The sequence below is a fragment of the Lipotes vexillifer genome, unplaced genomic scaffold (assembly GCF_000442215.2).
Source record: "Lipotes vexillifer unplaced genomic scaffold, Lipotes_vexillifer_v1.1 scaffold534, whole genome shotgun sequence".
NCBI classification, from domain to species: Eukaryota; Metazoa; Chordata; class Mammalia; order Artiodactyla; family Lipotidae; genus Lipotes; species Lipotes vexillifer.
In genome coordinates, this window is record NW_006787833.1 from 1439057 (window position 1) to 1450662 (window position 11606).

At 37.2% G+C, this 11606-nt stretch overlaps 1 pseudogene; it reads right to left on the minus strand.

The window, feature by feature from the left end:
- Window positions 1–5834: 5834 nt before the first annotated feature.
- On the minus strand, window positions 5835–6179 carry LOC103089888 (small nuclear ribonucleoprotein Sm D1 pseudogene; annotated as a pseudogene).
- Between the last annotated feature and the right edge of the window lie 5427 nt (window positions 6180–11606).

Sequence of the window (11606 nt, forward strand, 5' to 3'; positions counted from 1 at the left end):
TTTTTTTGTGGTACGCGGGCCTCTCACTGTTGTGGCCTCTCCCGTTGCGGAGCACAGGCTCCGGACGTGCAGGCTCAGCGTCCATGGCTCACGGGCCCAGCCGCTCCACGGCATGTGGGATCTTCCCAGACAGGGGCACGAACCCGTGTCCCCCTGCATCAGCGGCCGACTCTCAACCACTGTGCCACCAGGGAAGCCCCTGATGCTCTATTTTTAAGTGCACACATGGTTATAATTGTTACATCTACTTTGTGTGAAATTTATATAGCTACCCCAACTTTTTTCTTATTACCATTAACAATAGTATATCTTTCTCTTTCCTTTTGATATTAAGCTGTCTATATTTAGAGTGGGTTTCTTACAAATAACCTAGATTTGTGTCTTTAACAAAAACTACTCTGACAGTCCTTGTCTTTTAGAGTATTTTTACCAGTCATATTTAAAATAACTAGTAATATAGCATTTGAATTAATAGCAGTCGTTTTGTAATTGTTTTGTATTCATTGTCAGAAGCTTTTTGTCCTGTCTTTGGTTTTATAGGAGCTTTTTATATGATCATATTTTATCTCCTTTTTGAGTATATCAATCATACTTTGTTTTTAATGGTTTCCCTAGATTTTAAAATATCAGTATTTAATTTTAACCAATGTTAGATCACTTTCAAATGACACTGTTCTGTTTCAAATGTAGTGCAGGTACCTTATAATAGAGCATTCCTAATTCCACTCTCCTGTTTCTTATGACATGGTTGTCATTCATTCCACTTATCACTATGCTGTAATAACCCAATACATAATTACCATTACTACTTTAAACAGTTATCTTTTATATCAATTAATAGTAAGAAAAGTCAAAATTTTACTTTACCTTTATTCCTTCTCTGATGCTCTTCGTTTCTTATGTATATCCAAATTTGTGGTATATATAATTTTCCTTCTACGTGAAGAAAATACTTTCTGATTTCTTTCAAGGCAGGCCTGATGGTGATGAGTTCCCAATTTTTCATTGTTTGAAAAATCAATTTATTTAAACTAAAAAAAAAAGTTCACCCATTTCTGCTATGCCCCACTCTCTGCCACCAAATTGTTCTCTGCATCTATGAGCTTGGTGTTTTTCTTCCTCCTTCCCTCCCTCCTTCCTTCCTTCCTTTCCTTCCTTTCTCCCTCCCTTCCGTCCCTCTGTCCTTCCTTTCTCCCTTCCTTCCCTCCCTTCCTTCCTTCCTCTCTTTCTTTCTTTTCTTGCTTCCACATATAGGAATGATCATATGGTATTTGTCTTTCTTGTTCTGATTTACTTTACTTAGCATAGTGTCCTCAAATTCCATCCATGTTGTTACAAATGGCAAGATGTAATTCTTTTTTATGGCTGAAAAATATTTTCAGTGTGTATGTTCTGTGTGTGTGTGTGTATCACATTTTTATCCATTCATCCATTGATAGACACCTAGGTTGTTTTCATATCTTGGCTATTGTAGATAATGTTGCAGCACACATGGGAGTGCATATATCTTTTAATATTGGTATTTTCGTTTTCTTGAGATGAATACCCAGAAGTGCAGGAGCTGAATCATATGTTCTATTTTTAATTTGGGGGGAACCTCCATACTGTTTTCATAGTGGTTGTACCAGTTTACATTCCCACCAGCAATGCACAAGGGTTCCCTTTTCTCCACATCCCTGCCAATACTGGTTATTTCTTGTCTTTTTGATAATAGCCATTCTAACAGGTGTGGAGTGATACCTCATTGTGGTTTGATTTGCATTTTCCTTGTGATTAACAATGTTGAGCACTTCTTTTTTTTAATGTACCCATTGGCCATCTGTGTTTTCTTTGGAAAAATGTCTATTCACATCTACTATACAATCATTTTTTTAATCTTTATTTATTTGTTTATTTATTTATGGCTGTGGTGGTTCTTCATTGCGGTGAGCAGGGGCTACTCTTTGTTGCAGTGTGCGGGCTTCTAATTGTGGTGGCTTCTTTTGTTGTGGAGCACGGGTTCTAGGCATGTGGACTTCAGTAGTTGTGGCACACGGCCTCAGTAGTTGTGACTCGTGGGCTCTAGAGCTCAGGCTCAGTAGTTGTGGTGCGTGGGCTTAGTTGCCCCACGGCATGTGGGATCTCCCTGGACTAGGGCTTGAACTTGTGGCCCCTGCATTGGCAGGCGGATTCTTAACCACTGTGGCACCAGGTAAGTCCCTACTATACAGTCTTTATTCAGATTGTTTTTTTCCTTTTGTCATTGAGTTATATGTTTTGTATATTTTGCATATTTTGGATATTACCCCTTATCAGATATATGATTTGCAAATATTTTCTCCCATTCATTAGGTTACCTTTTCATTTTGTTGATGGTTTCTTTTGCCGTACAGAAGCATTTTAGTTTAATGTAGTCCCAGTTTTTGATTTTTGCTTTTGTTGCTTTTGGTGTCAAATTTTAAAAAGTCATTGCCAAAACCTATGTCAAGGAGCTTACTGCCTATATTTTCTTCTAGGAGTTTTATAGATTCTGGTCTTATATTCATGTCTTTGAGTTAGTTTTTTGTGTATGGTGTAAGATAGTTGTCCAATTTCATTCTTTTGCATGGGACTGTGTAGTTTTCCCAACACCGTATGTTGAAGAGCCTGTCCTTCCTTTATTGTATATTCTTGGCTCCTCTGTTATAAATTAATCGGGTTTATCTCTGGACTCTCGATTCTGTTCCATTGATCTGTGTGTCTGTTTGTATGCCAGTACCATATTGGATTTTTTGTTTGTTTGTTTTTGTTTTTATATTCTTTTGTTGTTCTATTTTGAATGTCTCTAGAAATGTCTGCTGTTGGTTTAAGATAGAAAATTCTTCCTTAATATGATGAGGAAAGTCCATTTTAGGTTTTCAGGAATGAGTGTTGTGTTATTAAATGTTATTCTGATATCTATTATAGAAGATCATGTGTATTTTGACTGCTGGGCATATTAATACATTTCAAAATACTAAACCATCCTTGCTTAACCAGTCTAATTATAGTAGATTAAAACATGTTGTGAAATATAATTTCTCTATTATTTCACTTACAGTTTTCTACTTAAACTCACAATAAATTTCTTTAAACAAATCCCCAAAATTCACAAGTAAAATATTAAGCTTTAAAAGATATATCAGATTGGGAATTCCCCAGTGGTCCAGTGGTTAGGATTTCATGCTTTCACTGCTGAGGGCCTGGGTTTGATCCCTGGTTGAGGAACTAAGATCTCACAAACTGAGTGGTGCAGCCAGAAAAAAAAAAAACAAAGAAAACCACCAAAAAACATAAAAACAGAAGGCATTACTGCTTCTTACAATATCACACACCTGGTGAAGCCTCCCCTGGAAAACCAGAGGGAACAGTACAATAAGGAAAGTTCTGCTGTCCAACTGGCCAGCTTCACTGCAAACCCAATTACTTCAAACAGGAAGAGACCCAGCCCTACATCTGGACAGGAAGGCGATGCCTACTTTGCTATCCAGCAGGAAGAAAACGTCTCTCTTCCCAAGGGCAGCCCAGCCAATCAGAAACTGTAGTCACCCAACCAATGAGAAGCCTCTTCCTGAAAAGGACTCTGCTTATTATTGCCCCTCCCTAGGTCCCTACCCACATGCCCTATAAAAGCAAACTCCCCTTCCGGGTTCTCTGGATTTGTCTGTGGCCTGCCATAGTCTGTATATGCCAAATTGCAATTCTTCTGGCTATTCTCAAATAAATTCACTTTAGCTGATAAAATAACTGCTTATTATTAAAGTTGACAAATTCCGTCTAGTACCCACTAGGGTTTAGCCTTACATTTAAACTGTGTTGCTAGACTGGTTTCACACTACAAACTTCTAGACATTAAAATTCACAAAATAAGACACAGTTAAGGGACTTCCCTGGTGGTCCAGTGGTTAGGACTCTGTGCCCTCACTGCAGAGGGCACAGGTTCAACCCATGGTTGGAGAACTAAGACCCTGAGGCACGGTTAAAAATCGTTTGTTACTGGCATTTGACTTAAAATCGATATGAGCCTCCACTGCTTTTAAAACAGACAAGATAATACAAAGTATTCTTTATCAGAGTATTCACAATTTGCAATTAAGTATCAGTGTATATCTAACTCTGTTTCCCTTTTAGCCTATAAGCTTCAGGAGGGTAGGAGTCAACTTATGTTTGTTTACTCACTACTTATGCTTTTCTGTTTGTCCCCTTCAAATCTCTCCACCTTGATGCATCACTGTGTTTTCTTTCCTTCTGCTTGCGTTCAATTAATAGGAGCTCCAACAAAGGATGGAAAAGAATGCGATACCCATATACACACACACACACCACACAAATGCTCTTGCTATCTCAATTTACATTAACTTCCCTCCAAGGCCTAAACTTCCTTTTTCGATAACAATCTTTGCAGAACATTTCCTTCTCATTAAACAAAGAAACAAACCCACATACATGATTAAATGAAAATACAGATCTAGTTCAATCCTCAGTTAGGTTTTTTTCCTTAGTATATAAACAAAGAGTAGTAAGCTTTATAAGAAACTATATAATGAGAAATATTTTTCTCTAAATCTAACCAATTAAAACAATTTAAAAAATCCTTATTAATGATCAGAAAGAATCCAGTTTTTGGCAAAGAAGTAGGTCTTCTTCCTTTTGTTATTAAAGGACTACTTGTAAAAGTATTTGATTAAGAATCCGCCTGCCAATGCAAGGGACATGGGTTCGAGCCCTGGTCCAGGAAGATCCCACATGCCATAGAGCAACCAAGCCTGTGTGCCACAACTACTGAGCCTGCGCTCTAGAGCCCACGATCCACAACTACTGAGCTCACGTGCCACAACTACTGAAGCCCGTGTGCCCAGACCCCGTGCTCCACAACAAGAGAAGCCACCGCAATGAGAAGCCCACTCACCACAACAAACAGTAGCCCCTGCTTGCTGCAACTAGAGAAAACCCACGCACCGCAACAAAGACCCAATGTAGCCAAAAATAAAATAAATTAAAAAACAAACCCCCCCTATATTCTATTAAGAACCTATTAAAAAAGTAAAACAGGGACTTCCCTGGCAGTCCAGTGGTCAAGATGCCTCAATTCAAATGCAGGGGGTGTGGGTTCAATCCCTAGTCGGGGAACTAGGATCCCACATGCCCTGGGGCGCGGCTAAAAAATAAAGTAAAATAAAACCAAAAAAAACATTAACAATGATGACAAAATCCATGATTCCTTAATTTAGAAGATGATCATCACCTTTTACTAAGAAACTAAGTCTCCATGGAATAAAACTCAGGAAAGGAGAATCAATTATACACCTCATTCCATAGGACTTTAGTTTCTGAAGTACCAAAAATAACTTATTTCACTTGTAGGAAGGTTCCACAGAATGGAGTCAAGGTAAAACAATAAAACGCATAGTCAGTACATGTGAAGTTAAAAGGTGTATATTCTACATGTATTCATAAAAGAAATATTTAGTTCAAAAAATTAAAAGCCTGATCTAAGACTGGAATTATTCTGGGACTGCCTGGTAGTAATGCTTAGCTCTTATTGTGTTTGTATCATGAATATATATATGAACTATTAAAACTTAATATGATATAGTCAATAGAAAACTCTGTCCTACATTTATGTTTATTAAAAACTGCCACAAACAAACAAAGCCTGTAGAAAAAGCAGCCAGGGCATCAATCACTTTGAAATCATAATCTTGAGAGACACAATTTGCTTAGGACTCCACCATCTTCTAACTTAGCCACGTAGTCTTCCTCTGCCACGTCTTCTTCTTCTTTGTCTCTCATAAACAAACAAAACTACTTTGAAATAGTAGTCTTGAGAGATATTATCACCTAGGACCCCCTCTTCCTCTGCCTCTGCCTCGGCCTCTTCCTCGACCTCTTCCTGCAACAGCTTCCCTTTTCGTAGACTTCACCTTTGGTTCAACATCCACAAGAAGTGTATTCAGAGGTAAGCTGTCTGGCAGAATAAAATACTGAATGTTATTTCCGCAAATACTCAGTGTTTCCAGCTGTACAGTTTCTCTGTTCTTCAGGGTCATTTTCACAGCTTTAAGATGTGTATTCATGCTGACATCTACACCTGTGATTGTTCCATGGACCTGTGTTCTATTCTTTAATTCAGTGGTTACAATTTCGTCACCCAATTTCATCAAAAATCTCATGAGCTTCATCCTAGCGACGCCGTCACCCTTTTGATCCAATAGTGCACAAAACCCGACAACCGAGCACCGACCAGCTGCGAGTATGAATGGCCCATATTGTTTTAATTACTGTAGCTTTGTAATGTAGTTTGAAACCCGAGCACATGAAGTCTCCAGCTTTGCTCTTATTTCTCAAGATTGTTCTGGCTATTTAGGGACTTTTGTGATTTCATACAAATTTTAGGACTATTTATTCTTCTTCACTTTTGAGGGATACTTTCACTAGAATTCTACTTTTTTTTTTTTAAGACTTTTAGTATTTCACTCCACTTTCTTCTCACTTGCATGGTTTCTGATAAGAAATCTTCTGTAAATCTTATCTGTTCCAAACATTTCTTTCTCTCTTTCCTTCCATTTTTATACTTCTTGTTGATTTAAACTGTGAGTTTATATATATAATGCTATTGAAGTTTTGGAATATAAATCTAGTTGTCAAATTTTATTACTGACATTGTATTAAAACTTAGCCACAATTATTTGGATGTACCTCTACATTTTACAGGTTACATTTTTCATCTTCAATTCTTTTATACCATGACTTACAAGTTTTTTATTTGGATTGAGCTCTTGGTCAGCTGAAATTTATTTCACTAGGTATTTCAGGAAGAGTTCATGGTTGGTATAATTTCTAGGTTCTTCAGTGGCCAAGAATATCTTTTTTGCCTTCATATATAATCACCAACTGACTTGAGCATGAAATTCTCATACTCAGGTTCCCTTCAAAACTATGTAGACTTTGCCCTGTGACTTTTGTTGTTTAGTGGTACAAAGAAGTTTGTGGTCTGCTAAAATATTTTGCCTTGGTAAATATCTTTTTTCCTTCCTAAATGGTTTTAATAATTTTTATCCTTGAAATTCAAAAATTTTATCAAGGTATGTCTAGATGTTTGTCTCATTTCATAAGTTTTGTTAGTAATTCTTGAGCTCTTTCAATTTTAATAGTCATGTGTTTCTTCCAGTCAGAAAGTTCTTTTTATTATGAAATATTTAAAATACATGGAAGAGAGAATAAAATCTTTATAATGCATGTCCCTATATTTACCACTCAGTTTTAGTAAATCATATTAGTCTGCCACATATGCCACAAATAATTTCTAATAAACTAAATTTTATAGCTGTAGTTGAAACTTCTTGAGCAACCTTCCACTACGCCAGTTTTCCTTTTAAACTTAAATGCAAACACTTTTCTAATTTTTGTGTCCATCTTTCTTACACATTTCTCTATACTGTTATATACATGAATTCAAAAAACATATTACTTTGCATCTTTTCATTTTAAATGCTATGGAATCATATTGTATCTATATTTCTGAATCTTACATTTTTCAGTCTACATTATGTTTTCGAGACTTTGCTATGGTAGTAGCTGCAGCTTTCTTTGGTTCATTTTATTGTGCTGCCTCATTCTGTTATGTAAATATATCACAATTAATTTATCCATTTTTATGTTGATGGACATTTAGGTAGTTTCCAAATGTCCACAAATATAAATCATGCTGCAACGAGTATTCATTCACATGTCTTCTGTGAGAGTTTCTCTAGGTTTTGTACCAAGAAGTGTAGCTCCTTGCAGCAGGCATGATGGCCTTCAAGAGTAATATTATTAAGGAGGTAGTGCTTACATAGTTCTTACTATGTGCTATACACTCTTCTATATACTTAACTGATACAGACTCATTTAACCTTTCAGAATAACTCTATGAGGTAGGTACTATTCACTACCCACATTTTAGGATTAAAATACAAGTCACAGTAATTTTAAGTGACTTGTCCAAGGTCACAGAGTTGCAAGTAATAGAACCAGGATTTGAACTCAGGTAATCTTGTCCAGAGTCTGCACATTTAACCGCTGTGATACAGTGGGCAAAAAGTATTCTGTTTCTTTTTGATTCAGCTTTAAGAAGTCATATTTTATTTAGGAATTTGTCTAACTTTTCAAATTTTTCACATAATGTTTTTCATTATATGTTCTTATCTCTATCACCTCTGCTCTATGTATATGTCTATTTTTGTATCTCCAATGTTATTTATTATGCCTCTTCTCTTCTTTGAACATATGAAATATAATTATATTTTAATATCATTGTAGAAAATTCTAACATCTGCATCAGTTCTGGGTTGGTTTCTATTTATTAATTTTTCTCATTGCAGGTCATAATTTCTTGACTCTTTCATACTTGATAATATTTAATTGGATGCAAACATTGAGATTTTTGTTTTGTTAGGAGTTGATATTTTGCATTCCTATAAATAGTTTTGTACATTGATCTGGGATGCAGTTAAGTAGACTTGTTGGAAGTGTAAATGTGAATCCAGCTCCATGTGAGAGCAGCCAATGGTTATAGCTTCTCAGAAGAAACTTCCCTCTTGCCTTTGGAGGTATGTCAGGGACAGATTTTCTTGTTTTCCTTATAAAGAATTTTTTCCCTAGCCCAATTTATTTGAATGAAAGGAGGGGAAACTCTTTCATCCAGCGTTCCTAGCTTTATGCATAGGTCTCAAGTTCAGGTACATTCCCTGCAAGTGTTCAATGCCACATCTTCCATTTCATTGGACGTTCATCCCTGAATTTATTAAATTGTATTTTGATGTTTGCTCCTAGAGTATTATTGGTTTCCTTTACCACTCTGGTTTAATGATGAAGGATTTCACTTTTTTAATCCTTGGGTTATTTTTTTCTTACATCGTTGAGAATGCCACACTGCAACTTTAAATATTATTGTCAGAATTTTTTTTTGACATTTTGGTGTTTTCCAGTTGGAATATATTTTGAGAAGATTTTAACCATTGAACTATAAGGTGTGATTGCCCTGTCTTACCAATTTTTATTTATTTAAACTTTTGGCTGTAGTTTTAGTCTCTTTAGGGCAGCAGATAACTTTTTGCTTTTAAATCTATCCTGAAAATCTCTGTCTTTGTGTGTGTGTGTGTGTGTGTGTGTGTGTGTGTGTGTGTGTGTGTGTGTGGTACGCGGGCCTCACTGTTGTGGCCTCTCCCGTTGCAGAGCACTGGCTCCGAACGCCCAGGCCCAGCAGCCGTGGCTCACGGGCCCAGCCACACCGTGGCATGTGGGATCCTCCCAAACCGGGGCACGAACCCATGTCCCCTGCATCGGCAGGCGGACTCTCAACCACTGCGCCACCAGGGAAGCCCAAAAATCTCTGTCTTTAAGCAGATTAATTGAACCATTTATGTTACTGTTGTTACTGATGTGTTTAGACCCTTTTCTTTATTTTATCAGGGATCTTCTGATGATCCCAGTCAGTTACAGCTGCCAAGATTTTGAATTCTCTTCTAGACAGATTATGTCCTGGCATGAGAATCCCAAAGTTCCCAGGTAGCTGCTGTAGTTTAAAGCTCAGTGAGATTCTTGCTGTCACTTCTATGAAAAGCAAGGCTTCCCTTTGGGAATCTGTTCCACAACATCTGCAGAGGCCAGAGTTGTATGGACAGAGAGCCCAAATTCTCAAGTGGGTCACTGGAAGTTATGCTACCCTAAATTACTTCTCCTTCCATCCCCTTGTTTCTTGACCCATGTTTTCTACCTACTGGGGATATAGAATCATACAGTAATCATTGATTTACAGTATATACTGCATCCTGGAAAATGGTACCCCTCTTAACAGCGTATTGTCTCCAAAATGACACCTTGCTGTTCTCTCAACACACCATTCCATCACTCTCTTAAGACAGTAGCTTCAGTGCCTTCAGAGCAGGTACTGTCCATCTTTGGCTTGTGTCACATACTGAGCCAACCCGTTAGCTTTTTCTTCCTCCTGCCTATGAGTTCTATCAGTTAGTCATAAAATCCCCCATGTGCATTGGGCAGCTGGTAAATTGCAATCAGCCTGTGATTTCCTGTAGTGAGCCTGTCTTCTCACTAGAATGTAAGCTCCAGTAAAGAGGGGTTTGTTTGGTTCATTGCTGTATCCCCAATTATTTCAACAGTGCCAGTTCAATAAATATGGATTGAAAGAATGAATGTTCTCCTTCTCAAATGGAGTACGTTTGTTTCCCTGTACTCTTCAGGAGCTGAACTCTCAACTTCCACCTAGAACCTACTTACCACTTCATAGTTCTACTCCATTTAGTGTTCATTTTGATATTTAGCTAGCTTTTTCAGTTCCACCTATATCTTTTTGGTTTTCTCTCGTAATGCTTTGTCATTGGTGTTTGCAGGGGGAGTGCACATAGCATAAAATTACTGCACAATCTTGATCAGAAGTTACACTTTATTTTGTAATTTCTTTGATAAGTGTTTTGTCTCCATTTGCTATTTCCCTTCATCAGAATGGTTACCATATGATATATTTAGATCACCTTTTATTGTGATGATTTAAATATTTTCATCATTTGATGTTTTTATCCTTTTCCTCTGACTTTTGGAAGGAATTCTATCACTTGTTATCTAATTTACAACTTTGTTTCAGTAGTATTCAATCTGCTGTTTCCTGCCTTTTTCCTTATTGTTTTAATGCAGCGATTGTATTTTTTATCTCCTGCTCTCTTTACTAGTTTTAGATTGCTCCTTACTCTGTTTCCCTAATAATTAATTTTATTGCATAATTAATATGTGCCTTCTATTTTTCCAGACCATCAATTAATTATTTCATTAAAAATACACAATAACCCTGTTAGGTAAATACTGCTGTCATCCCATTTTACAAATGAAACTATGGAAACAAGACAGGTTTAGTAATTGACTGATGATCACACGTAGCTCATAAGTGGCAGAGCTGTGATTTGAACTTGTTGAAGCCCAGAGTCTTAACCATTCCTCTACATTGCCTGGAAATAGGTGAAAAGTTCTCTTGATTTTCTTGAGAAAGCGAATTAGAAAATACCTAAATCGTTTCCTTGAGAAAGTGAATTAGAAAATATCTACAGTCTCTGCATTAATCATTTCACAGAAGACATTTGTATTGATTCCTCAGCAAATTGCTTGCCCTGAACTTCACATAACCTATGTCTCATAGAGATCATAACCTATGATCTCTCTCTTTAATCCTTACTGGGGACAGGATATCCTTGGTTAGCATTGCCAACCAACATAGTTTCTCTCAGAATTTATGACCCTGTTTGAATACTCTGGACCTAGTAGACCAAGGGAGAGAGGAGCTGTGGGTTTATTGTCATGTTGTGTGATAGTTCAGGTAGCCAAACAACTTGTGAAGAAATGTGAGGAGTAAGAACAGAAGCTCCCCTTCTCTACTCACACTTTTATTTTCTGTATTTGACATGGCAGCCGAGAGGCTTCACCTAACCCTCTTGCCTCATTCATGTCCCCTATAATTTTCCTTTAATGCAAATGAAAACTGAGGAAGCATTACTTGGGGTTTCCTGTTAGATATATCCTCTGGTGCCTGGTGCATTTCCCAGGCCTGCTGAGACCAAGAG